Below are 26,436 nucleotides of genomic sequence, written 5' to 3'. Positions count from 1 at the left end.
TAGCGAACAGATGACGTCTGTCATAAAGCCTTGCTGAATAAGACTTGCTTTGTCCACACATTGTATATTAGCCTTGCGAAATAGGTCTTTCTTATAAAAAATTCCTTGCTGAATAGGAATTTTATAACAAAATCTTTCATTCTAATGAAATTTTTTGTAGAAAATCTTTTAACCAGTCTAACATTTTATTCCCAAGAATAAATCTGTAATTGAGTATGGCAAAAAAAAATATTTAAATTTTTATAAAAAAATTCCCTGCTGAGTACGATTTTTTGGTAACAAATTCCTTGCTGAATATAATTATTTATAAAAAAAAACCTTGCTGAATAGAATTTTAATAACAAAATCTTTGCTGTCGAATGAAATTTTCTTTAGAAAAACTTTTAGCCATAAAAAATTGCATTCCCAAATATAAATTAATATTTGGCAGTTGGTCTCATATCTTTGGAACTCACATCGCCATCTAAAATTTAAAATTTCATTTGTCTATTGGAAATACTGCAGTGGGTATGTCATTGCTAGCAGTACTAGCGAACAGATGTCAGACGTCTGTCATAAAGCCTTGCTGAATAAGACTTGTTTTGTCCACACATTATATATTAGCCTTGCAAAATTGTAATTTTTATAAAATAAAACCCTGCTGAGTAGGACTTTTTTATAAAAAATTCCTTGCTGAATAGGAATTTTATAACAAAATCTTTCATTCTAATGAAATTTTCTCTAGGAAATCTTTTAACCAGTCTAACATTTTATTCCCAAGTATAAATCTGTAATTGGGTATGGCCCCAAAAAAATCCTTGCTGAATAAAATTTGTATAAAAAATAGTTCATTCGCTTCCGTCGAATGAAATTTTCTTTGGAAAATCTTTTAGCCAGTGCAATTTTGCTGAATAAGACTTTCTTTATCTAAACATTTTGTTTTAGCCTTGAAGAATTGGATTTTTAAAAAAAAAAATCCCTACTGAATAATATTTCTTATAACATATTCCTTGCTGAATTAGTTTTTTTTTTATAAAAAGTCCTTGCTGTATAGAATTTTTATAACAAAATCTTTCATTTACTTTCGTTGAAGGTTGGATGAAATTTTCTATAAAAAATCTTATAGGTAGTAAAACATTGTATTGCCAAATATAAATCTATAATTGGTCCCTGCACATTGCGAGTAGTACAAGTCAATAGGTGACGTCTATCATGCAGTCCTGCTGAATAAGACTTTTCTTGTCTAAACATTTTATTTGAGCCTTGGGGATTTTTTATAAAAAAATCTCTGCTGAATATCATTTTTCCATAACAAATTCCTCACGCAGAGAAGGAAAATTATCACCTCAAACATGTTTCAAGAGCACCATGTTACTTTTTCACAGCGATCATGTAGAATTTTTGTCGCAAAAATATTCTTTTCTCGTCAAACATAACATGCTTCCGAAATAAGATACATAATTTCCGAGAAAAGAAGATGGTTTCGACAAACATGCTACATTTGTTGAAAAAGTAACATTTTGCTCTTGGAACATGGTTAGGGTGATCATTTTCCTTCTCTGCGTGCTTGCTGAATTGGATTTTTTTAAAAGACTCTCGTCGAATAAATTTTTTTTTTAGAAAATCTTTTAGCCAGTGTAACATTTTTTCTCCCAAATATAAATCCATAATTGAGCCAGGCCCCAGCACATCCCTAGCTATGTCATTGCGAGTATGTGACATATATCATGCAGCTGAATAAGATGTTCTTTGTCAAAAATTATTAAACTATTATGGAAAATTCCCTGATGAATAGGATTTTTTTGTAACAAATTCCTTGCTGAATTGGATTTTTATAACAAAATCTTCACTCTGTTCGAATGAAAATCTCTTTAGAAAATCTTAAAGCCAGTAAAAAAATTTATTTCCATATATAAATCTTTTCTATACTCACCAAGCAAAATCATTTTATTACAACAATCATAAATTTCTACAGATTTTCTTTATAATTTTTTTAATTCAGTCTTGGTGGATAAGATTTTTTATTAAACCTTTTAATTAAGCCTTTCTATAAAAAAACTTTAATTCAATTTTGATGAATAATTATTTTTATTAAACATTTTTAATTCAGCTATGCTGAATAGAATTCTGACATCAAAAATTTTAATAAATTTAAATAATTTTTTTTTTGTAAAAATTCCCTGCTGAATAGGATTTTTATGAAAAATCTTTCATTTAGCCTCGTGAAAAAAAAAACATTTTTAGAAAATCATTATTTTAGCCTATCAAAAACTTGCTGTAAATAATTATGGACTCATTTATTTGATTTTAAAATATTTTTAATTTCCAAATAAAAACGTTTAACCCTCTAATGCCCCAATTTTTTTGCTAGCTGATTAAATTTTCAATGTTAACGACAAAAAAGCAAGAAAACTAAGCAAGAAAAATTTATACCGTAAAATTCAGCATATGCTGCAAAGCCTCTTGAATAGTTTCAAATAAGATTTCTGTTTATTTCGCCCATTTTTGTTGTCTTAAGTTGTGTTTTACTGAAAGCTTCCTTATTAAATGAAGCCCGCCTAAAGGCGGGCTTGGGCATTAGAGGGTTGATTGGGCCAGACTGATAACAATTGTATATAAAATAAATCTTTCTTTAATTCAACCTTGCTGAATATGATTTGTTATAATAAATTTTGTAATACAGCGTCGTCATTTTGTATAGAAAATAATTTATATACTTGGTTTTAAAATAAAAATAACAAGTATATTCGGTCGTAAGTTCAGCCAGGCCGAATCTTATGTACCCTCCACCATGGATTGCATAGAAACTTGTACTAAATACTGTCATCCACAAACGAATTACTTGGGTTGCGGTAACACTTGCCGATGGCAAGGTATCTTAAAACTTCTTAACACCGTCTTCTCAATTGTAAGTTAGTCCATACGGGGTATATATAAAACAAACAAAAGGCCGATTAAATACGTAAATAATTCAGTTTGACAAAATTTTCTAAAGAAATAAAATTTTGAAAAAATTTTCTATAGTAATACAATTTTGAGAAAATTTTCTATAGCAATAAAATTTTGACAAAATTTTCCATAGAAATAAAATCTTGACAAAATTTTCTATAGAAATAAACTTTTGGTAGATTATTTTTGGGGATCGGCTATATATAACTATAGACCGATATGTACAAATTTTGATATGGTTGTTAGCGGTCATATACTGGCGCAATGTACCAAATTTCACCACGAACCAAATTTCAACCTGATCGGATGAATTTTGCTCCTCAAAGAGCTCGGGATCGGGTTTAAATGGGTGTTATATATATAATTAAGACCAATTTTTGCATGGTTGTTAGAGACCATATACTAACACCACGTATCTAATTTCAACCGCATCGGGTGAATTCTGCTCTTCCAAGGGTCTCCGGAGGTCAAATCTGGGGATCGGTTTATATGGGGGCTACATATAATTATGGACCGATATGGAACAATTCCTGCATGGTTGTTAGAGACCATATACTAACACCACGTACCAAATTTTAGTAGAGGCTCCGCAAGCCAAATCTGGGGATCGGTTTATATGGAAGCTATATATAATTATGGACCGATGTGAACCAATTTTTGCATATACTAACACTATGTACCAAATTTCAACCGGATCGGATGAAATTTGCTTCTCTTAGAGGCTCCGCAAGCAAAATCTGGGGATCGGTTTATATGGCAGCTATATATAATTATGGACCGATGTGGACCAATTTTTGCATGTTTGTTAAAGACCATATACTAACACCATGTACCAAATTTCAGCCGGATCGGATGAAATTAGCTTCTCTTAGAGGCTCCGCAAGCTAAATCTGGGGATCGGTTTATATGGGGGCTATATATAGTTATGGACCGATGTTGACCAATTTTTGCATGGTTGTTAAAGACCATATACTAACACCATGTACCAAATTTCAGCCGGGTCGGATGAATTTTGCTCCTCCAAGAGGCTCCGCAAGTCAAATCTGAGCGTCGGTTTATATGGGGGCTATACGTAAAAATGGTCCAATATGGCCCATTTGCAATACCATCCGACCTATATCAATAACAAATAATTGTGCCAAGTTTCAAGTCGATAGCTTGTTTCGTTCGGAAGTTAGCGTGATTTCAACAGACGGACGGACGGACATGCTCAGATCGACTCAGAATTTCACCACGACCCAGAATATATATACTTTATGGGGTCTTAGAGCCATATTTCGATGTGTTACAAACGGAATGACAAAGTTAATATACCCCCATCCTATGGTGGAGGGTATAAAAACGTGTTACTCAGCTACACACAGAGAAGGAATATGATCACCTTCTAGAGCAAAATATTATTTTTGGTTTGGGAACATTGAACATTTTGTCTCGCCAAACATATAACGGTTGTCAAAATCGGATACATAATGACCGAGAAAATAACATGGAAAATAACATGTTAGGCGTTCACCGTCCAAAATTAGCATTTTCTGCAAGGCTGAATTAAAAACTTTTCAATCTTATTAAAAAAAAAAATCATATATTTCAAAAGTTTTTTTTTTTAATCGACCCTGAATAAGCCTTTTTTTGTCAAAAATTTTTAATTAAGATTTTTTTTTTATAAAACAAGCTTTAATTCTGGTTAGAAATATTTCTAAAGATTTTTTTAAGCCCAACCTGAATAAGCTTCTTTTTGTTAAATATTTTTAATTAAGATTTTTTTTAAAAACAAGCTTTAATTCAGGCTTGCTGAATGGGGTTTGAAATGAAAAATGTTCAAATTAACCTTGCTGAATAGGATTATTATATGAAAAAATGTTAATTCAGCCTTTGCTGAATATAACATTTTCTAAAAAAAAATTTGTTAAAAATCTTTTATTGAACCCCGCCTATAGAAGATTTAGCCATGCCAAAATCTTTCTGTAAATAATCGTAGACTTATTTAAAATCTTATTAAAAAAGTCGTATACTTCTAAAGATTTTTTTTAATTCAGCCATGCTGAATAAGTTTTTTTTTGTCAAAAATTTGTACTTAAGATTCTTTTTTATCAAAAAAATTTAATAAAGGTTTGCTGAATAGGCTTTGAATTGAAAAAAAAAAAAATAATTCAGCCTTACTGAATAAGTTTTTTGATAAACATTTTTAATTCAGCTTTGCTGAATAGATTTTTTTTCTAAAAAAAAAGTTTGTTCAAAATATTTGATCAAACTCAGCACAAAGATTATTTAGCCTGGCTTAAATCCTTGTGTAAATAATCGTAGACTCATTTACTTGATGTCGCCATATTTTTATTCCCAAAGAGCTTTTGCTATTGTATCATAAAAATGATTGTGTTTTTTTAGGGCCTTTATAATTTTAAATTTGTTTTGTATGAAATAGTCCCTAAAGAAGAAAAATTCTATCTTTACATTTAATTTGCAAAAATAAATGAATCCTTTTAAATATTTCGACATTGTTTTATTGCGAAATGTTTAAATGTGAAATGCGAGTGGCACACACACACACATTGACTTTTCTATTTATTTGTCACAAAATGTAAGTAATAACCCTTGTTAGAATTTCCATTTATCCAAAGACATTTCGTTTCTTTTTTGGTTTGTTTATATGTGGGATTAGATATTTGGGTAGTTGTACTCCTTAACAAAACTCACAACTTGGGCGATTTAGCCGATTAAGTGTCATAATACCCAGAGAAACTTTTGTGCTTATTGTCCTTTTTGTCATATTGTTCAGACGCCATTTGTTGTTTTATTCATGTGCCCCCTAAAAGTAGGCACTAACAGTTTATATTCATTTTATAATACCCCAGGGTACTTGAGAAATATAAACCGAGAAAAAAAAAAACAAACTTTGAAGAGGATTTCTGTTGAATTGCTGAGTTTGTGTTGGTGTTTTGCTTTCACCAAGCAATTGAGCAGGACAACTGCTCATAAGAGATACCAGTTCCCATAGTAGGCAATAACTATATTCGATTTAACTGAAGCTGTTGCGTGCGTTCGTGCGTGCGTGCCAGACTTTATTTTATAAATGGCCTTGAACATTAAAATAAATATTCGAGAAATGCCTATTGAAGTTTATAATATATATCGAAAAATAAGCCTTTAAATGTCAAGTATTGTTAGCGAAAATTTATTTTTATAGATTTTTTTTCAATTATCTTTAAAACAAAGAAATTAAGACTAATTGCTTAATATCTTTGCCACATGCTTAGCACGGCTTTATGGCTTGTATCACTAATTTCCGGTCATTTTAAATCCACCCCTAGGGGTCATTGAAAATTCATAAGGCATAAATTCAATGGTAACTGCATTAACAAGACCACCACCACCATCATCAAGTAAGAGTTCAAAGGGCAAAAAGGACTTTAGTTTTTGATATTGCGAACAACCCTTATTTAAATATTACCAAATGACGTCATCAATACTGACTGCATTTGCTTGCGTTTTTTTTGGGGGGGAGGGAGGGTAATAATGCATATCGAAATACTCTGCTTTAAATTTCGATTTGTCCTCTTTTTTTCGTAGTATTGTGAGGTTGGGGGGTGGTTTCTTTATGGTTATGACTTTGTTTTCCCTGTGGATTTGTGCATACGTTTGCCGGACAGACAGACAGACGGACTTAGAATTAAGAGTATCCGATTATTTGGCAGCATTTACAATGCAGCTATACTAACCCCAAATTGTTACACACATGTTTGCCATAATCGTAATTCTATGCAATGGATAAAAATCTAGGAATATCATGTTTTTACACTGACAAATGGTCAATGAAAGCAAGGAAGGAAGGAAGTCCATAAGAAATGGAGCATTCAAAAATTTTTGCCGTTGGTTGTGAGGTGAAATTGTGATGACAAGTCTACAAAATTTAAAGAAAATTTTAGTGGTCTCATATATGTTGGTAACAAATCTACAGCCTAGAGTACCGAAGAGTTGGGTGAAAAAATTGTTTTTTTCTAAATTCTGGAAAAATTGACTTTCTGTAATGGTCACCTCAAGGACTTTTCAAAAATTATGAATTTTCAAAAAATTGGAGTTTCAACAAAAATTGGCCTTTGACAAGCTTTCCGATGAACTATGTGGGCTTTAGATCTTTAGACCGATAAATACTTAAATCTATAGTCAATTGCTTTATTTATTCTGAAAGCAGAAACAGTCAGTGTTACCGTTGAGAATGTTAGAAACGTAGCACAAAAAGACTCACTTTCAATAATAGGTGGCATCATCGATACCGTTGAGAATTTCTAAAAAGTGGCAAAACAAGTGGCACTAGCAATAAAAGGTGGCATGTTAAAAAAAATGGTACAAAAAAGGCATTTATTTCGAAAAAGAAAAAATAACCATAAAACGCATTTATATCCGTATTTTATATAGAATTGTAAAATATTTTTTTTTTATTTTGGATCCTTACTAACCTAGCAGTCATTTTATCTCCATTTCATTTAAATCCATACGTAGATATTTAATATCAACTCGGTTTGTCTGCTATAGAAAAATTCCTTTGCATACTTTTAGGCGGACCACTTGTCCACTGAGAACATTATCACTCAAAACGGGAAATCTGTTATCCTGACAGACATGCTATAGAAAATTTCCTTTGCATACTTTTAGGCGGACCACTTGTCCACTGAGAACAAAAAAGGAATACATTTCGAAAAAGAAAAAATAACCATAAAACGCATTTATATCCGTATTTTATATAGAATTGTGAAATATGTTTTTTTATATAATGGATCCTTACTAACCTAGCAGTCATTTTTTCTCCATTTCATTTGTCTGCTATAGAAAAATTCCTTTGCATACTTTTAGGCGGACCACTTGTCCACTGAGAACGGGAAATCTGTTATCCTGGATCAAAATTTGTGAAAACGATTGCACTAAAATATTGATGAAATAAAAAGTGGCACAATATGCCAAAAAGGTGGCACTAAAATGTAAAAACTATAGCGTTTAGTGACACAAAATCGACAAGGCTCAAAAAAATGTGTCAAATTTGCTACTTAAGATGCACATTGGTAACACTGGAAATAATTCCACAATGGGTTGTATGTAACTATCTGTCCGATACGTATTTAGCTTTCAAATTTTGGAAAAGACTAAATATCGACTTTTTGATTCTCATTACAAAGCAAAATACTTTCCTCTTAAGGTGTGTACTATGTTATGTTGGGGTTTCAAGTTGAAAATCACTTTATTTTCGCAATTACTTTTACTGAAATAATCAAAATTATAAATGAATACAAACATATTCCCGTAAAGTCATGCCGAAATCTATAGGAATATCGGCATTATATTGAACTGTTTTAATAAAGTAACTGCGAAAATTTCAACTCGAAAATCGAACATAGTACTTACCTTTAAATTAAATTTTCGGCAAATCTTTCAACGATTGTATCAAACGATTTTTATTTGCTTTTAAAGAAAATTTGTTAGCATCAAAAGAAAACGTCATTTGTTCCTCAGAAAGGAAAACTTTTCTTTCAGTGTACAATCTCTAAGAGGAAGATTTGAGTCGCTATGTTATCATAGCGAAAGATCTCGCCAAACGTACCCGTTCTTTCTTCGAATCGGCCTAATAACTTAAGTCGATAATACTGCTTTGAAAGGGCGTCAAGTATTCTTCGCTATTTCAAAGTATAAAAGTCCAAAAATTCTTAACACAACAGTCGTGTGATCGTTTTTCGATTTTTTTTGTAACTAACAATCCCACAAAACTGTGGTTCTTCCATTCCCGGCCGATGGAACCGTTTTTGCCTTGTTCTGGGCATGTTTGCCGAATGTAGGCTACTACAAAATTTTATTTCTATAGAAAATTTTACCAAAATTTTATATCTATATAAATAATTTTGTCAAACTTTTATTTCTATAGAAAATTTTGTCTAAATTTTATTTCTATAGAATTTTTTCCAAAATTTTATATCTATAGAAAGTTTTACCAAATGTAATTTCTATAGAAAATTTTTTCAAAATTTTATTTCTATAGAAAATTTTTTCAAAATTTTATTTCTATAGAAAATTTTGTACATTTTTTTTCTATAGAAAATTTTGTCAAAATTTTATTTCTATAGAAAATTTTGTCAAAATTTTATTTTTATAGAAAATTTTGTCAAAATTGAATTTTTTATAGAAAATTTTGTCAAAATTTTATTTCTATAAAAAATTTTGTCAAAATTTTATTTCTAGAAAAAATTTTGTCAACATTTTATTTCTAGAAAAAATTTTGTCAAAATTTTATTTCTATAGAAAATTTTGTCAAAATTTTATTTCTATGGAAATTTTTTTTTAAGTTTATTTCTATAGAAAATTTTGTCAAAATTTTATTTCTATAGATAATTTTGTCTAAATTTTATTTCTATACATAATTTTGTCAAAATTTTATTTCTATAGAAAATTTTGCCAAAATTTTATTTGTATAGAAAATTTTGTCAAAATTTTATTCCTAAAGAAGATTTTATCAAAATTTTATTTCTATAAAAAATTTTGTCAACATTTGATTTCTATAGAAAATTTTGTCAAAATTTTATTTCTATAGAAAATTTTGTCAAAATTTTATTCTATAGAAATTTTTGTTAAAATTTTATTTTTATAGAAAATTTTATATCTATAAAAAATTTTGTCAACATTTTGATTCTTTAGAAAATGTTGTCAACATTTTCTTTCTATTGAAAATTTTGTCAAAATTTTATTTCTATAAAAAATTTTGTCAAAATTTTATTTCATTAAAAAACTTTGTTAAATTTTTTTATAGATTTTTTTCAATATTTATATTCTACAGAAAATTTTATCAACATTTTATTTCTATAGAAAATTTTCTCCAAATTTTATTTCTATAGAAAATTTTGTTAAAAATTTATTTTTATAGACAATTTTGTCAAAATTTTATTTTTATAGAAAATTTTGTCAACATTTTATTTCTATAGACAATTTTGTAAAATTTTATTTTTATAGAACATTTGGTCAAAATTTTATTTCTATAGAAAATTTTGTCAAAATTTTATTTTTATGGAAAATTTTGTTAAAATTTCTATAGAAAATTTTGTCAAAATGTTGTTTCTATATAAAATTTTGTCAACATTTTGCTTCTCTAGAAAATGTTGTCAAAATTTTCTTTCTATTGAAAATTTTGTTAAAATTTTATTTTTATAGAAAATGTTGTCAAAAGTTTCTTTCTATAGAAAATTTTGTCATAATTTTATTCTAAGAAAATTTTGTCAAAATTTTATTCTTTAGAAAATTTTGTTAAAATTTTATTCTTTAGAAAATTTTGTTAAAATTTTATTTTTATAGAAAATTTTATACCTATAGAAAATTTTGTCAGCATTTGATTTCTATAGAAAATTTTTCCAAAATTTTATTTGTATAGAAAATTTTGCAACAATTTTATTTCTATAGAAGTATTGTTTCTATAGAAAATTTTGTCAAAATTTTATTTTTATAGAAAATTTTGTCAAAATTTTATTTTTATAGAAAATTTTGTCAAAATTAAATTTTTTATAGAAAATTTTGTCAAAATTTTATTTCTATACATAATTTTGTCAAAATTTTATTTCTATAGAAAGTTTTGCCAACATTTTATTTGTATAGAAAATTTTGTCAAAATTTTATTCCTAAAGAAGATTTTATCAAAATTTTATTTCTATAAAAAATTTTGTCAACATTTGATTTCTATAGAAAATTTTGTCAAAATTTTATTTCTATAGAAAATTTTGTCAAAGTTTTATTCTATAGAAAATTTTAATTAAAATTTTATTTTTATAGAAAATGTTATACCTATAGAAAATTTTGTCAACATTTTGCTTCTTTAGAAAATGTTGTCAACATTTTCTTTCTATTGAAAATTTTGTCAAAATTTTATTTTTATAAAAATTTTGTCAAAACTTTATTTTTTTGAAGATTTTGTCAAAATTTTATTTCTATAAAAAATCTTGTCAAAATTTTATTTCTATAAAAAATTTTGTCAAAATTTTATTTCATTAAAAAATTTTGTTAAATTTTTTTATATATTTTTTTTTAATATTTTTATTCTACAGAAAATTTTATCAACATTTTATTTCTATAGAAAATTTTGTTAAAAATTTATTTTTATAGACAATTTTGTCAAAACTTTATTTTTATAGAACATTTGGTCAAAATTTTATTTCTATAGAAAATTTTGTCAAAATTTTATTTTTATGGAAAATTTTGTTAAAATTTTATTTCTATAGAAAATTTTGTCAACATTTTGCTCTAGAAAATGTTGTCAAAATTTTCTTTCTATTGAAAATTTTGTTAAAATTTTATTTTTATAGAAAATGTTGTCAAAAGTTTCTTTCTATAGGAAATTTTGTCAAAATTTTGTTTCTATAGAAAATTTTGTCATAATTTTATTCTAAGATAATTTTGTCAAAATTTTATTCTTTAGAAAATTTTGTTAAAATTTTATTTTTATAGAAAATTTTATACCTATAGAAAATTTTGTCAGCATTTGATTTATATAGAAAATTTTTCCAAAATTTTATTTGTATAGAAAATTTTGCAAAAATTTTATTTCTATAGAAGTATTTGTCAAAATTTTATTTCTATAAAAAAATTTTGTCAAGATTTTATTTCTATAGAAAAGTTTGTCAAAATTTTATTTTTATAAAAAAATTTGGCAAAATTGTATTTGTATCGAAAATTTTGTCGAAATTTTTGTTTAAATACCTCCTTGCAAAATCTACCAAAAATCAAGAATTCTACCAATCTACAAAACAGTAAAAAATCTAAAATTTTTGCTAGCAACCAGTTTCAAGGCTTTTTATTCATTCGATTTCCTCTATCAGTATAGACAGTATTTCCTCGAAAGCAATTACTCGGGATATCCATTTAACATTCAAACAAAAAAGTTTTTCAGCAGTGGATTATCCCACCTCAGTAATGCTGGTGGCATTTCTGAGGATTTCAAAGCTTCTCTAAGTGGTTTCACTGCAATGTGGAACGCCGTTCGAACTCGGCTATAAAAAGGAGGTCCCTTGTCATTGAGCTTAACGTGGAATCGGGCAGCACTCAGTGATAAGAGAGAAGTTCACCAATGTGGTATCACAATGGACTGAATAGTCTAAGTGAGCCTGATACATCGGGTTGCCACCTAACCTAACCTAACATTCAAACATTTTTCAAAATTATTTTTCTTTCCTTCATATCTCAATGTAAAACTCTATTGCCATAGTGTCTTGATCAAAGTATCCTTCATTCTAATGAGATTCTTTATTAGCTAAAACTCACTCACATTTCAATACAAACAGACAAAATCTCACGAGATAAACAAGATAGCTCTTAATGTTATCCTGTATTTACAGAAGACTCTTATGGGGACAAATACGCGGACATATGTACAGTAGTTGGTATTGGAATGAAAGCCAATATTATGGCACTACTCTCTCTCTCTCTCTCATACCAATATGCCAAAACCTACTACTTCAAATGTCTGTCTTACAACACTTTAAAGCAATATTGCAAACACACACTCAAATAATCACGACAGCTCTCACCTTAGAATATGCTATGTGAAAGCAAACTTTAGGCAATCGGTTGCATTTCATCCGATTGCTATTGCTTCGTTTGCTAAGTTTTCTTTGATTTGTCATGTTTTCTTGATTGGTGTCTTTTTAAGGTTCGTTTGATGGTTTGCCTCTTGTTTATACATTCTCCCATAATGTGTTTTTTGTATGTGTTTGAGGTTGTTGTTTATTTTCTTTAGTTGGAAGTTTGCCGATTTCCATTTTGTAGCTGGAAATTGCGTAATTTTCTAGTCTATACATGCCGAAGAAAACAACAACAACGACGACAACAAAAGCAAAACAAGAAATCAACGACTATTGCGAATTGTTGCTGTAAACGAAGTTCTAATTTGAATCCTCACCAAACAAACACTCTCACAAATTTACCATACTCTCAACTACAATAACTAATGGTGTTTTCTTTTCTGAAAAAAGTGCTTTGCCTTCATTTTGTCTGTACAGAATGCGCATTTTTAAAATGTTACCAGCAACCTAAAAAAATGCTATCATTTCAGCGGGCAGAAAAGAATTCAAGGAAGGAAACAGGGCAATCACAGCACTCTCGTTTGTTGGCAGTGCTGAAAATGCCCGTAATTTGCCCCTATGCGTGGCGATATTTTCACAACAGAATTCGAAGCCTTTTCGCACTTTTGCCTGTTTTTTTAGAAAAGAACCTAAAAAGTACATTTTCCGGGCAAAATGCAAAAAAGTGCGCATTTTTTACAAGAAAAGAAAACGCCATAAGAGTGAGTATGTGCCTTGCGGCTTTTCAATGAGAGTGCATAGAGTATTGTAGTGTATATGTGTGTGTGTGTGCGAGTACGTTTGTATCCATGTGTGACCCAATCATATGTTGATGTAAGAAATCCTTTTGCAGGAGTAAAAATCAGTTGTTTAACAGCCGTCGTGAGTTTTACACTGTTCGCTAGTTTCAAGTGTCCCTCTAACAAAAAGAAAGAATTGCCGAGCACATCAATGTGTCTATAGAGTATCTTAGTTTTCTTTGTAAATCCAAGATTACAACGTGAGTGGTAAACAGTTATCGGTAATTTACCAGTAATCGTTGCCTTTAACGAAGAAATCGGTATAACCACATTTCGGCTTATTGGATATACGAGCAGTAATCGATGTCCTATGACAAACGAAAGGTATTTTTGTGATAAAGTTGCTGAAATGAATAAGGATTGCAGTTTAAGTTTAGGATTTTTTGTTTGTTTTTATTGAAATAAAAAAATATCAAATCTCAAATGGGCCCATAGATCTATGGGTCCGGTTGGTTTTTTTTCAGAAACGCAATATTTACAACTTCAGTATTATAGGATAAAGGCTTAACTAAATGGAAAACACGAGATCAACAACAAAAATCCTAGATTATCAACATAAGGTCTTCTATTTCACCAAATAATCAGATATAACTCCAATATACTAAAAATTCCCTAAAATGTTTCTAGTAGTTGTTCCAATCTGAACTCTGGCAGAGTCGACTTGTTAAAAAGCCGCCAGCAAAAATTTTTTTTTATATTTGTACGGGTCCGGTTGGGTTTTTTTGCAGCAACGCAATATTTACATCTTCAGTATTATAGGAAAAAGGCTTATCTGAATGGAAAGCACCTGATCAAAAACAAAAGTCTTATATTATCAACATAAGGTCTTCTGTTTCACCAAATAATCGGATATAACTCCAATATACTAAAAATTCCCTAAAATGTTTCTAGTAGTTGTTCCAATCTGAACTCTGGCAGAGTCGACTTTGTTAAAAGGCCGCCAGCAAAATTTTTTTATATTTCGAATTAGACTACATGGTGTAGACTTTTCTCTAGCCTCTACTCTGGGATATGCTGCTTTAAGTGCGACGTTGATATTCTGTTCAGAGCTTACATTCTACAGAAATAGGATGAATCTTCTGTACTTAGGCCAATAGCCTTTTCTCACATTTTGAGGAAATATAATCTTAGCATTATAGCCAGACAACTTGAAGCTGATGATCTGAAAATCTATTTTCGTTTCATATTTTCTCTGATATCTTATCTCTCAGCTTTCCTTAAATCAGAGATTTATTCTCGCTGCTTCTAGCGATAACAGATTAACATAGTACGTAAACCAAACTTTTTAAGTGAATCTATCACAGCTTTATCTGTGGGGTAATTTCAGGCCTTTTTCCACGGGTACGATAGCAAGAAAACCTATGACAATGTTTCAACTAACCGAGGGGAATACTGTCTGTTTCGATATACCGGAAACCGTATCTGCATCATATATAAGGGCTATCTTTTTGGCCGCAAGCCGTTCCGCAGCTTAGAAAATTGATTCTTAGCCCAGCAAAAAAAGCGTCGCTCAAAAAGTAGTGAAAATGTTCCTTTTTGGATCCGGAAGTGGTGCAAAATTGGCGCAGAAGCGATGAATTTAACATGGGCTTGTCATAGGGCGGATGTCCACCATTTCAACAGCCGTTGCACTGAATTTTCATCACTTCTTAAGGTGTTATGCGAATTCATTGTTTTGGATGTGAATTAAGAAATTTTGCGATATTTTGACAAATAAATACATTTTTAATTTTGTATGATTTTTAATGCATTCTAACGTTTGTCTGGAATGTTTGACATGAAGTATTTTCAAAAACTCGGAAGTTTTCTTGAACGGATTTAACATTTTTTTGGGCGAAATTTAAATAATTTTTATCATTTTATTAATTATTGGTCTGTTTTTTAACCAATTTGAAATAAAAAAAATTCAAATTTCCCATTAAAAATATGAAAAAAACGAGTTATAAAAATTTTATTCAAATGAACTTCCTGTGCCCTTAAAATAAAGTACTTCTTTGGGAGAACATGTTTGGAAGTGCTTTTAAAGTTATGCCTTTAGAAGAACTTCCAAATTTTTTTTGCTGGGACATTATTGCTTCCCTCCCCAATGCCTCCTAGAACTTATGGAAGTGTGACCTCTTCAGTCGCTTGCATTTGATTTCGTCTCGAACAAAACCTATGATGATATTTATTTCTAGACTGACTGTAATGATTTCTAGCTTACCCTACATATTGCTGGAATTTGTCAAATGTAGTTCGCAAATAACAAATTCTATTATTCTTGCATTAGAACATATTTCCTCCAGAAGGTATTGGTGAAGGAACCGTAGGGTTATGAAGATTATCAACGACCGTCATATCAGTATCTGAAGCTGATTCATTAACAATATCATCTTCAAATAGCTTGGTAGACTTCGGTGTATACTGAACTCACCTATCAAGACTGATAACACATCATTTATATTTACATACATCGTAATGCTACTCCCAAAGAAAAAAAAATAGTTTTCGCCGGAAAAAGTACTTTCTTTGAGAGCAAATAACCCCGAACTCTCCCTTCAGTGCTCTATCGGATATGGTGGCGGGTTAAAAAGTTTCCATATATGACGCTCTTGTTCCTTTTTCAAATTTGACATTTTAGTCCGATAATGGTTAGGTTAGGTTAGGTATAGTGGCAGCCCAATATTTTAGGTTCACTAAGACTATTCAGTCCATTGTGATACCACAGTGATGAACTTCTCTCTTATCACTGAGTGCTGCCTGATTCTATGTTAAGATAAATGACCTCCATTTTAAAGCCGAGTCCGAACGACGATCCACATTACAGTGAAACCACTTAGTGAAGCTTTGAAACACTCAGCATTACTGAGGTGGGATAATCCACCGGTGGAAAAATTTTTGGCGTTTGGTAGAAATTGGGTTTGAACCCACAACCCTGTGTATGCAATGCGGGCAATTTGTATAAAAGAATGAATCAAATTTTCCGGCAATGAATCAATAAATATGAAGATCCAAAGTGTATATGATTGCAATATGCAATGCGGGCAAGCTAACCACGGTGACTCGTTAGCTTGCCCGAACGGTGACTCGTTCTATAGGTCAATAGAACGTTAAATACAAATTTTCCGGCAATTTGTATAAAAGAATGAATCAATAAATATGAAGATCCAAAGTGTATATGATTGCAATATTGCAATATTCCCAAAATAGTAAAATTGAGGGATTTGTCTATGTAGAAGCTGCACCAAAACAATCTGCCAATACAGCAGGGGAAAAATACTTTTCTCTTGAACAAAATCTAACAAGTTCTCATTTATTAAAAAAATATTTCCTTTAAGACAAAATTAACCTGAATTTATGATAAGAGTTGTGGCGATTGTCTCTAATATTTTTTATTAGCTTTTAAAGAAGAAAACTTCAAGAAAGTGAGTGTATAAACATTATTCACTGCATGATTCCACAAAACAAAAACTCAGGTTCCAAATTTCAAGCAAATCGGTACCACGGAATGTATGGTTTTCAAATGCTCAAGAAGTACAATAAAGACCACTGGAGTCTTTGTTAAGGCATGGACTATCTTTCGGCTATAAGGGGACCAGATTGAATGTTATGGTCAGATCCGAGTAAAACTACTCATTTTTTGAAAATCCAAAAAATGTCAATCCATTGGCTATATCAGAAACTATTCCCATATAGACGTTCTTCAAACGTATGTCAGCTTTCTGTTTACCTCCTATTAGAAAAATATTTCCATATTTTCTAGCTACAAAATTGTTTTCTCGAAAAATGAGAAACAAAAAGTTCTCAAAATTGTAGTATTGGGTCCATAAGGTGGATTATGGGATAAGGAGCGCCTCAAATGTAGAACTTTATTTTTTTTTAATTTTTAATTTATTTATTTTCATATGTAACTAAGCCTTACAAAGACCTTATACAGTTATTTAAATCAACATTTTAAATACTACTCAAAACAATTCTCTTATTTCTAACATTAATATACTAAAAATAATACAACAACAGGACACTTTAATGGAATCCGGGGTAAAGTTTTGGAAAAAGTATTACACTTTTTGTCTAAGAGTATGTTAAAAAATGTCTTTTTGTGCTAAAAGGTGGCAAAACAAGTCAAAGTGGTGGCATAAAAATTTAAAAAGTATGGCAATCAGTGGCAAAACAAGTGACACAAAAGTGTCAACGCTTAAAAAATGGGGAATTTTCCAATTTTTTGTCCTTGAGATTAACAAATCAGAGGAGATCTTAGATTACCTACTATAGAAAAAACTATTGCATATTTTCAGGCTGCAAAATTATTCTCTTGAAAAACTATGGTATGAGGAAAAAACAACTGCTCAAAATTATAGGCACCACTCACATCAATAATTTTAATGGGATTTGGGGTCAAAATGTACAAAAACTATTACCTAAAAGTGTATAATAGTGTGTAAAAAAGTGGCACAATAAGGCAAAAAGGTGGCACAAAAATTTAAAAAGTAAGGCAATTAGTTGCAAAACAAGTGACACAAAAGTTCCAACGCTTGGAAAAATGGGGAATTTGTCAGTTTTCCGTCCTTGAGAATAACTATGCAGAGGAGAACTCAATTTACCTATTATAGAAAAAACTATTGCATACTTTCAGGCACAATAAGGCAAAAAGGTGGCACAAAAATTTAAAAAGTAAGGCAATTAGTTGCAAAACAAGTGACTCAAAAGTTCCAACGCTTCGAAAATGGGGAAATTGCCAGTTTTCCGTCCTTGAGAATAACTATGCAGAGGAGAAATCAATTTACCTATTATAGAAAGAACTATTGCTTACTTTCAGGCTGCAAAAATTGTTCTCTTGAAAAACTATGGAATGAGAAAAAAACAACTGCTTAAAATTATAGTATGGGAACCATAAGATGGATTCTATGTTACAAAAAATATTACAAAATGGGGCAGCAAGGCAAAAATGTGTCATACAAATTTAAAAAGTATGGCAAGTAGTGGCACAAAGGCGTTAACGCTTGAAAAAATTTTAAATTTGCCTTTAAAGTGGCAGCGGTAATGCTAGTGCCAGGTTTCAAGGCCATAACTCTATTTTTAATCCTATGGCATGATAACATGACAGACAGACAGAGAGACGGGTATATCCGTCATCTTTAGATTGTTTTTGAACTGCAATGTAACTATTATAGAAAAACCTCTTGCATACTTTTCGGCTGCAAAATTGATCTCTTGACAAACTATGGTATGAGAAAACACAACTGCTTAAAATTATAGTATATTATCATAAAATGGATTCTTTGTTGCAAAAATATTACACAATTCATTGTATTAAAAAGTGGCGTAGCAAGGCAAAAAGGTGTAATAAAAATTTAAAAATATGGCAATTAGTGGCACAAAGGCTTCAACGCTTGAAAATATTTAAAATTTGCCGTTAAAGTGGCAGTGGTAACACTAGTGCCAAGTTTTAAGGCCATAACTCTATTACTGATGGCATGATAGCATGGCAGACAGACTGTCAATAGCATGACAATATTGTTTATCACTAACTTATGTGCTTTTTACCATACTTCAATATTTGTCAAATTAAATGATAATATAAAAGTATTGTATCCTTTATTGGGTTGTACACTAATTACTGCAGAAATAAAATTTTATATGTAAATCAAAATAATATTTTTAGTGGACAATTATAGTTGACCTTACGATTTAGTAACATATGCATTTTATCCATCATATATTTCAAACTTTTGTAAAAGTTTATCGGAGAAATGAGTTTATCCTTCATAAGAAAAAAACATCCTAAAAACTCTGAAAATAATTTTTTCTGAACGATATCCCAATAGGTTTAAGTTGTCATATTGCAATTACGAAGTTTTTTGGTTCTTGTCACAAAGAAAATTTAGAGCCTAAAAGGTTTCTTTGGCATGAAATTAACCCCAGCACACCAATCCCCCCACTTGTCTCTTACTATACAATTTCCGTTTGTTTTAAGGCTTATGTTCATCATTGGTGGTATTCTAGCATTTTTAGTTGGCTCCATTTAGGCGGCTAAATGAAATATTTGGCTTATTTTATTATAACTGTTGTTGTTGCTTTTGTTTTATGACATTTGATGTTGGTTGTTAAAATTTTGTGTAACTTGTTGGTTGGAAGATGTTTAAAGTGAGGGTTTTCAGGGTACAAGAGAGCTGGAGAGAGATAGAGAGCGTATACGGGGTGAGAGGATTGTTGCTTGTGATATGTGAATAAAGCTTATTTTGTTCCAAAGCAGCTGTTCAGCCTTTGCCTTTGCCATAGACCAATATAGGATATTTTTGGCTTATGGCCAAAAATAACATACACCACGCTACTAAGTGTCTAAGACCACATTTACATTGAAATCCACCACTTTTTCCCATCGTTGGAAGTGTTGGAAAGTCAAAAAGGAAAAAGCACATGCTTGTATTGGAAATGCTAGAGAGACGAGAACTTTACGCACATACACGAAAGGATAAGACCGCAATCACGAATATGCAACGAACCCAGTGATTTGGGGCCAGTGATAGAGCAGATTTTGAGTATGACTAGGAAAGAAAATTTAGTCTTCGTCGAGCTTTCACAACGGTTGCAACTGAATAAAAAATCAAGAGAGATTAATTTCCAAACCTAAGCAAAAGAGTAAAATCAAACGGTGGAATTAATAACGGTAAAGGAAAAATAAAATAAATAAAAAAAAATTAAGTTATTAATTTTCGGCAAAAAAGTGTAACCAATATGTTTACAAGAAGAATTTTATATAATAAAAAAAAAATATGGAATATTTCCTTGCCTTGCTTTTGTGGTGCCATACTTCCTTAGAGTTGTTAGTGTAGTTGTTTTTTAAGTATGACTCAATATTTGCCATGGTGGTATTGGAACTCTAGTATTTGCTTTAAAAGAAAATCAGGTCCTACCAATAAAAAAAAAACGAATGAAGAACAAACAACAACAACTCAATTCAACTCCAATTAGTTTGCCAGGTTTCTGACATGCCACCATTCTATTTTTTTCCATAGTGGAAATGCATTTTTGTTTAAAACTTGGGAGTAAAATAAATACTGCACTACCATAAAAGTCTCAAAAGAGGCTCCCCATATATTTCTTAGTGTTTGTGTGAGTGTATCAATGAAACAAGACTCCTTTACTCATTTATCTCTCCCAATTTGGTTTTGTGAGTGAGTGTGCCTTGTGCATGGTATATGTCATGACTTCTTCGTATATGAGAACGAGAAGAAGAGAGTGGAATTTAAAGCTTGTATTCAAGTTGGTTGTGTGTTCAAATAAAGCTTGAGTTGTTGTTGTTGTTATTGTTGATAGAAAACTATCTATTTGGAGTTGTTGCCTTGTTTTATGGCTTTGAAGCCTACCACCAGAGTTTCGGTGTATGATTGTGCTAAATATTCCCCCCTCCATTGTTCTTGTTGTTGTTGTTGTATATATTTGTTGGTATTTTACAAATAGTAGAGTTGTAGAGTATTGATTCACCCAACAAAATGATCATTTCTTCCTTATTCTCAGTTACCCCTCCTCTTCCGTGTTTACAATGGAGTATTGTATCATATGGTGGAGTGTGTTCGCTCTATATGAAGTTGTTATTGTCATTATTGTGTCCTGTGTGTGCAAATGTCTCTATATAACTATAGAAGAAAAAAAAACAATAACAACAAGGCTTTAAGATATAATATATATAACACCCCATTTATATGGTATATATCTCCAACAACAATAGCAAACTTCTATATGCCATCCGTGAGTGTTTGAAACTCTAATATGTACGTGAGCAGGAAGCGTAATCGGCTAAAAAGGAGCTGGAATAATAAAACTGTCAGTTGAATTTTATACGCCGACGGGTGCGGTCCTTTTTTAAGTAGTCTCACATTAAAGAAAATTCCAAACAAACAACGGTACATTGAACAGCGGGTAGGCTGTTAGCAAGTGTTGAAGTTGAAATTATTTGCCTCTTCCCCTTAAAACAAAATTAATTCTAAGGAATCCCAATAAGAATTTGTAAGGAGTTGCACTAAGAGAAAGATTTTTAAATAAAGGAAATATTCCATTTTATTTTGAAAAAAATTTTAAATAAAAAAAAATAAAGAAAATTAAAAAAAATACCAGTGATTATACATGCAAAATTAGTTTTCAAAATTTTCCAAAATAGTTTGAAAGTGTTGTGATATATTTTATTAAAAAATAATAAAACAAATGAATATAAACAATTTTATAATCATGCGATAAAGTGAACAAGCCTAAAACAATGCTTCAAAAAATTATGAATTTTATTCGAACAACTAACTACATATACAAAAAGATTTTTAAAATCATTTAAAATTATTACTTGTTTATTTTTTATTTTATTTTATCTGTGACACGCGTTCATGACTGTGTGGTATAAATGCCTTCAAAAAAATTTTACTTGTAATGAATAGGATTATTTATTAACCTATCATTATTTCTTTTATGGTGCTATGAAAAAAAAAAAATGGTTTTAAAACTATTGTCCAAAATAACAAAAACAAACCAATAATTTAGTTATTAATAAAACAAAGGAATAAAGCATTATAAAAAAACATGGGATAATTCGATCTAAACATATAAGTAAAAACTTAAAAGAAATCGAAAAGAAAATACACTCAAAAAAGTGAACTCTCTATTTCACTAAAGCCAATTTAACTATTTTTTATTATGTTTGGAGAAAGTTTCCTTTACTCCAAAATTTTTTTTGCCTACGTTAGATAACTAAAAAACGGAAAAATATTATACAAAAAATGAAGCATAAAGATTTACTAAATTCGTATTTCTCCCAACATAGTCCATTATTTCTTTAAATTTCTAAATTTGACTACAGATGCGTTCATCAAGAACTTCGTATGTCACTAAAGACATTCTTGCAATTTTGAACTTCAATTTTTTCCTTCAAACTACAAAATTTTCTTTAACAAGTGAAAAAAATTATTTACGTCGAGTAAATTTTCTTGAATTTGTCGAAAAATATTTTCTTATTTTTGTGATACCGGCGTGATGCCAGCGCTTGTTGTACTGTTTTCTTCCTGGTGGGCTCACTGTTTTTTCAGTGTACGTTTCTATGGTTCTGGAAGGTTACAGAATAACTAGCATTAAATGGTTGACTTTTAAACATATTATAAAGATATCATGTTTGCACGAAAAAGTGTAATACATCTATCAAAAATTTCTACAAGGTTTTTTTTCTACATATGTTAATTCATATCACCTATTTTTGAACGAAATATTGTCGTGCATATTATCACGCACGAGAACCTAGAAATTTATTCTTACTTGTTTATTGAACTTATAGTAAATATAAGAATAATAGAGAATAGATTAGCATTAGATACTTAGGATGTAAGCTAGTCGATCCGGTTGAAATTTGGTACGTGGTGTTAGTATATGGTCTCTAACAACCATGCAAAAATTGGTCCATATCGGCCCATAATTATATATAGCCCCCATATAAACCGATACCCAGATTTGACATCCGGAGCCTCTTGGAGGAGCAAAATTCATCCGATTCGGTTGAAATTTGGTACGTGGTGGTAGCATATGGTCTCTAACAACCATGCAAAAATTTGTCCATATCGGTTCATAATTATATATAGCCGCCATATAAACCGATCCCCAGATTTGACTTGCGGAGACTCTTGGAAGAGCAAAATTCATCCGATCCGGTTGCAATTTGGTACGTGGTGTTAGTACATGGTCGCTAACAACCATGCAAAAATTGGTCCATATCGGTCCATAATTATATATAGCCCCCATATAAACCGATCCCCCGATTTGACTTGCGGAGACTCTTGGAAGAGCAAAATTCATCCGATCCGGTTGAAATTTGGTACATTAAGCTAGTATATGGCCGCTAACAACCATGCCAAAAATGGTCTATATCGGTCTATAGTTATATATAGCCGATCCCCAATCACACAAAAATTGGTCCATATCGCCAAAAATAAACTACAAACATTTTATTTCTATCGAAAATGTTGTCAAAATTTTATTTCTATAGAAAACTTTCTACAAATTTTATTTCTATAGATAATTGTGTAAAAATTTTATTTCTATCGAAAATTTTGTCAAAATTGTATTTCTATGGAAAATTTTGTCAAAATTTTATTTCTAAAGAAAATTCTGTCAAAATTTTATTTCTATAGAAACTTTTTCAAAATTTTATTTCTATAGAAAATTCTGTCAAAATTTTATTTCTATAGGAAATTTTTCAAAATTTTATTTCTGTAGGAAATTTTTCAAAATTTTTGTCTATAGAAACATTTTTTATCTATAGAAAATTTTTCAAAATTTTATTTCTATAGAAAAATTTTGTCAACATTTTATTTCTATAGAAAATTTTATCACAATTTTATTTCTATAGAAAATTTTGTCAAAATTTTATTTCTATCGAAAATTTTTCAAAATAATTATCTATAGAAAATTTTGTCAAAATTTTATTACAATAAAAAATTGTGTCAAGATTGTATTTCTATAGAAAATTTTGTCAAAAATGAAAAATTTTGTTAAGATTTTATTTCTATAGAAAATTTTGTAAAAATTTTATTTCTATAGAAAGTTTTGTCAAAATTTTATTTCTATAGAAACTTTTTCAAAATTTTATTTTCATAGAAAATTTTGTCCAAATTTTATTTCTACACAAAATTTTGTCTAAATTTTATTTCTATAGAAAATTTTGTCAAATCTTTATTTCTATAGAAAATTTTGTCAAAGTTTTGTTTCTATAGAAAATTTTTCAAAATATTTATCTATAGAAAATTTTGTCAAAATTTTATTTCTATACAAAATTTTTCAAAATATTTATCTATAGAAAATTTTGTCAAAATTTCATTACGATAAAAAATTGTGTCAAGATTTTATTTCTATAGAAAATGTTGTCAAAATTTTATTTCTATAGAAAATTCTGTAAAAATTTTCTTTCTATAGGAAATTTTTCAAAATTTTATTTCTGTAGGAAATTTTTCAAAATTTTTATCTATAGAAAAATTTTTTATCTATAGAAAATTTTGTCAAAATTTTATTCCTGTAGAAAATTTTGTCAAAATTTTATTTCTATAGAAAATTTTGTCAAAATTTTATTTCTATAGAAAATTTTGTCAAAATTTTATTTCTATAGAAAATTTTGTCAAAATTTTATTTCTATAGAAAATTTTGTCAAAATTTTATTACGATAAAAAATTTTGTCAAGATATAGATTTTGTCAAAATTTTATTTCTATAGAAAATTTTATCAAAATTTTATTTCTATAGAAAATTTTGTCAAAATTTTATTTCTATAGAAAATTTTATCAAAATTTTATTTCTATAGAAAATTTTATCAAAATTTTATTTCTATAGAAAATTTTATCAAAATTTTATTTCTATAGAAAATTTTGTCAAAATTTTATTTGTATAGAAAATTTTATCAAAATTTTATTTATATAGAAAATTTTATCAAAATTTTATTACGATAACAAATTTTGTCAAAATTTTATTTCTATAAAAAATTTTGTCAACATTTTATTACGATAAAAAATTTTGTCAAGATATAGATTTTGTCAAAATTTTATTTCTATAGAAAATTTTATCAAAATTTTATTTCTATAGAAAATTTTGTCAAAATTTTATTTCCATAGAAAATTTTATCAAAATTTTATTTCTATAGAAAATTTTATCAAAATTTTATTTCTATAGAAGATTTTGTCAAAATTTTATTACCATAACAAATTTAGTCAACATTTTATTTCTATAGAAAATTTTGTCGACATTTTATTACGATAAAAAGTTTTGTCAAGATATAGATTTTGTCCAAATTTTATTTCTATAGAAAATTTTGTCAAAATTTTATTTCTATAGAAAATTTTATCAAAATTTTATTTCTGTAGAAAATTTTGTCCAAATTTTATTTCTATAGAATTTTGTCAAAATTTTATTTCTATAGAAAATTTTGTCAACATTTTATTTCTATAGAAAATTTTGTCAAAATTTTATTTCTGTAGAAAATTTTGTCCAAATGACGTATTTTTTGTTTAGTATATACCCCGTATGTACTAACTTACAATTTAGAAGACGGTGTTAAGAAGTTTTAAGATACCTTGCCATCGGCATGTGTTACCGCAACCCAAGTAATTCGATTGTGGATGACAGTCTGTAGTAGAAGTTTCTACGCAATCCATGGTGGAGGGTACATATGATTCGGCCTGGCCGAACTTACGGCCGTATATACTTGTTATATATTTGTAATTACATAAGTCCGCCTGAAACTATGCAAATATTCGAATTAGAGTTTATAAGTAGTATTTTATTTTACTGGATGTTTTATTTAATAACAAATATATACAGCTAAAAGTTCGGCCAAGTAGAATCTTAAATACCAGTCACAACAATTTGCTTTGTCAACATCACGATTTTGGATGCAGATAAAAAATGGTACAAATTTGGGATTTTATTGTGCCTGTAGTAAATTATAGGTAGTTATCGACTTGGTTATGAACATTTGAGGTCATAAATTGCATATAAAAAATTTTAAATGAATTTGATGGAACATTTCTAAAGACAATTGGTTCAAATGCTACAGTTTTCGATGTTCAATTTGGAATTAGTAAAGTAAATAAACCAAAGATGGAAAATCCATTGGTTTGTTTTTTTTTAGGTTTTTAATTTTTAATTCAATATCTCAGTTAATTTGAAGATTTTTTCTTTAAATGAAAAATGTTTCTTTTCATTATAAGGAATTTTCTCTTTACTTTAAAGTCATAGGTCTTCAATAGAGGGACGTAAATGTCTAACAATCGTGTCCTAAATTTATTTATAAAAATAATTTAAAACAATGATTATGAACTTTTTATGTAAATTGCTTGTCCTAGGATAGTCATTCATATTAGATAAAATTTTGTTTTTGGTATAAGTTATATGTGTATATTTCCTGATTTTCGGATACAAATCTACCATAATTTCTTAATTTATCCTATGTGTGGCAACAGTGAGATCTTTATTTGTTTTAAACTATATTTTATATGAAAAAATTATTATATTTTGTTTGTAGTGGCGTCGTGGTAAATTCATTCCATGTATGCTCCTCCCTTCTCCAGGGTAATGACCTTATCTATAAAAAACTAAGAAATTACGCATGGGACAGGTGTGAATTTT

The 26,436-nt window shown here is 29.3% G+C and overlaps 1 protein-coding gene across 2 annotated transcripts in view; it reads left to right on the top strand.

Annotated features, from left to right (window-relative positions):
- futsch overlaps positions 1-26,436 on the top strand; it is a 298,432-nt gene that overhangs the window by 9,701 nt on the left and 262,295 nt on the right. The window contains exon 1 of one of the 2 annotated variants that reach the window (XM_075298233.1): positions 19,866-19,958. The exons of the other annotated variant lie outside the window; for it this stretch is intronic. The gene's annotated coding sequence lies outside the window, so the exon portion shown is untranslated. Of the gene's footprint in view, positions 1-19,865; positions 19,959-26,436 lie in introns of those variants that run through there. 2 annotated transcript variants of the gene reach the window in all.

This window comes from Haematobia irritans, chromosome 3, assembly GCF_050003625.1.
Source record: "Haematobia irritans isolate KBUSLIRL chromosome 3, ASM5000362v1, whole genome shotgun sequence".
NCBI lineage: Eukaryota > Metazoa > Arthropoda > Insecta > Diptera > Muscidae > Haematobia > Haematobia irritans.
Note: the sequence above shows the minus strand (reverse complement) of the source record. Positions and strands in the feature narration are given on the sequence as shown.